We start from the raw sequence: 3,549 nt of genomic DNA on the forward strand, positions 1-3,549 counted from the left end.
CCATCCCATTCTACTTATTTGTGACTCAGTATTCACATCGACGACAATGCCCTGTTCCTGAGTAAATACTGAAGAAAAGTATTCATTCAGTGTCTCCCCAATCTCTTCCGCCTCCACACGCAACTTCCCACTACTATCCTTGACTGGACCTATTCCTACCCTAGTCATTCTTTTATTCCTAACATACCTATAGAAAGCCTTAGGGTTTTCCCTAATCCTACCGACTAAGGACCTTTCATGTCCCCTCCTTGCTGCTCTTAGCTCTCTCTTCAGGTCCTTCCTGGCTACCCTATAACTCTCAATCGCCCCAATTGAACCTTCACGTCTCATCTTGAGATAGGCCGCCCTCTTCCATTTAACAAGGGATTCCAATTCCTTATTAAACCACGGCTCCCTCGCACGACCCTTTCCTCCCTGCCTGACAGGTACATAATTATCAAGGACACTCAATAGTTGCTCCTTGAACAAGCTCCACATATCATTTACACTCTTGCCTTGAGTCTACTTTTCCAAGCCACACATCCTAAGTCATGCCTCACCGCATCATAATTTCCTGACCCCAGCTATAACTCTTGCCCTGTAGTACACACTTATCCCTCTCCATCACGAGAGTAAAAATCACCGAATTATGGTCACTATCCCCAAAGTGCTCACCTACCTCTAATTCTAACACCTGCGCTGGTTCGTTACCCAGAACCAAATCCAGTATGGCCCTCACCTCTGTTGCCTGTCTACATATTGTGTCAGGAAGCTCTCCTGCACACATTGAACAAACACTGACCCATCTAATGAACTTGAGCTATAGCTTTCCCAATCAATATCAGGAAAGTTAAAGTCCCCATAACAACCACCCTATTACTGTCACTCATCTCCTGAATCACCTTCCCTATCCTTTCTTCAATGATTCTAGGACTATTAGGAGGCCTGTAAAAGACTCCTAACAGGGTGACCTCACCTTTCCTATTCCTACCTCAGCCAAACTACCTCAGATGGCAAGTCCTCATCCATCGTCCTTTCCACCACTGTAATACTATCTTTGACAAGCAATGCCACACCTCCCCCTCTTTTACCCCCACCTCTGACCTACTAAAACATTTAAATCCTGGAACCTGCAACAGCCAATCCTGTCCCTGTTCTAGCCATGTCTCCGTAATAGCCACAATATCGAAGTCCCAGGTACCAACCCACGCTGCAAGTTCACCTACCTTATTTTGTATACTTCTTGCATTGAAGTATACACACTTCAAGCCACTTTCCTGTTTACAGACACCCTCCTTGGAAATTGATGCCATGTTCTAACCTCCCTACACTCCAGGCCCTGCACCCTGAAGCTACAATCTGGGTTCCCATGCCCTGCAGAGTTAGTTTAAACCCCCCCCAAGAGCACTAGCAAACCTCCCCCCAAGGATACTGGTGCCCCTCAGGTTCAGGTGTAGACCATCCTGTTTATAGAGGTCCCACCGTCCCCAGAAAAAACCCCAGTTATCCAAAAACCGGAATCCTCCCTCCTGCACCATCCCTGTAGCCACGCATTTAAGTGTTCTCTTTCCCTATTCCTCGAATCTCTATCACGTGGCACGGGTAACAAACCAGAGACAACAACTCTGTTCGTTCTAACTCTGAGCTTCCAACCTAGCTCCCTGAAAGCCTGTCTAACATCCTCGGCACTCCTCCTACCTATGTCGTTGGTGCCAATATGGACCACGACTTCGGGCTGCTCCCCTCCCCCTCCAGGACCCGGAAAAACACGATCAGAGACATCACGTACCCTTGCACCTGGGAGGCAACATACCAAACGTGAGTCTCTCTCGTTCCCACAAAACCGCCTATCTGTGCCCCTAACTATCGAGTCCCCAATTACTACTGCTCTGCTCTTCTTCACCCTTCCCTTCTGAGTAACGGGGACAGGCTCCGTGCCAGAGACCTGAGCCCCGTTACTTACCCCTGGTAAGTCGTCCCCCCCACAAGTATCCAAAACGGTATACTTGTTCTTGAGGGGAACGGCCGCAGGAGGTCCCTGCACTGGCTGCTTCCTCCCAGTCCCCCTCACTGTCACCCATCTATCTGCCATCTTTGGAGTTACTACCTCCCTATAACTCTGATCTATGACCCCCTCTGCCTCCCGAATGATCCGAAGTTCATCAACTCCAGCTCCAGTTCCCTAACACGGTCTTTGGAGGAGCTGGAGATGGGTGCACTTCCTGCAAGTGTAATCGGCAGGGACGTCGATGGCATCCCTCACCTCATACATGTTGCAGGAAGGAACATTGCACTGCCTTCACTGCCATCCCTCTAAAGCTAACTTTTATTTTAAAAAAAACTGGTCTAAAGATACAACAAGCAAAATTCAGCACTTACCTACTTACCACAACAGGTGTTATTATTAGGTTAGAGGAGGAGGGCGGGTGGGAGGCACTACCGTGTAGTGCCTCGGGTTCCTCTCCTTCGCGCTTTTAAAGGGGGAAAAAACCTACCCAGGTAAGCTTACACTAACTGCTTCCGGGTCTCGGCCTGCCCTCTGGTCGTCGTCACTTCCCCCTGGTGCTCCCGCTCTTTCTGTGAAGAGAGAGTGAAAGAGAAAAAAACAAACACCGCTGCCCGCTACCGGTAAGTACTTTTAAAACCAAACGGTCTTACCTTCGCTGCTGCTCGCACTGGAAATGACCCGACCGCCTCGAAGGGTGAGTATAAATACTCACCGCTTTCCTTCCCGGCTGCCCTCTGGTCGTCGTCACTTCCCCTGGTGCTCCGCTCTTTCTGTGAAGAGAGAGTGAAAGAGAAAAAAAAACACCGCTGCCTGCTACCGGTAAGCACTTTTAAAACAAACGGTCTTACCTTCGCTCTGCTCGCACTGGAAATGGCAGGGCGAGAATGGGAGGAGTGAGAGTCGAGTGTGAGAGATGAGAGCGAGAGAGGGGAGGGAGAGAGAGGGGAGAGAGAGGGGGAGGGTGAGAGAGGGGAGAGAGAGAGAGGGGAGAGCGAGAGAGTGGAGAACCAGAGAGGGGAGGTGAGAGATGGAGGGAGAAAGAGCGTGGGGGAAGAGAGAGGGGAGGGAATAGAGGGAGGGGAGAGAGGGGGAAGGCGAGAGAGGGGAGGGTGAGAGAGGGGTGGGCAAAATGGATGTGAGGGCGAGGGACGGGAGGGGAGGAAGGCGGGAGGGGAGGGGGATGGAGAAAGAGGGAGGAGAGAGGGGAGGAAGAATGAGGAGAAAGAGAGTGGATGGTGGGTGAGAGAGGGGAGGAGGAGATAGTGAGGGGAGACTGGGGGCGGAAGAGAGAGGAGATGAGAGAGAGGTGAGAGAGTGCGGCAAGAGCTGGGCGGGCAAGAGAGGAGAGGGAGAGACACGGAGGCGAGAGAGGATGGCGGCTGAGAGAGCGGTGGACGAGAGAGGGGAAGGAGAGAGAGGGGAGGGCGAGAGAGGTGAGAGGGAAGGGCGAGCGTGAGAGAGAGCAGGCGAGAGAGGGGAGGCGAGAGAGAGGAGGACAAGAGAGCGTGAGGCGAGAGAGGGGTGAGGAGAGGCAAGCTGGGCAAGAGAGGATCGGCAAGAGA

The sequence above is a fragment of the Chiloscyllium plagiosum genome, unplaced genomic scaffold, assembly GCF_037043375.1.
Source record: "Chiloscyllium plagiosum isolate Xiang-an unplaced genomic scaffold, Cpla_swu_hap1 HiC_scaffold_21, whole genome shotgun sequence".
In the NCBI taxonomy this organism is placed as follows: domain Eukaryota; kingdom Metazoa; phylum Chordata; class Chondrichthyes; order Orectolobiformes; family Hemiscylliidae; genus Chiloscyllium; species Chiloscyllium plagiosum.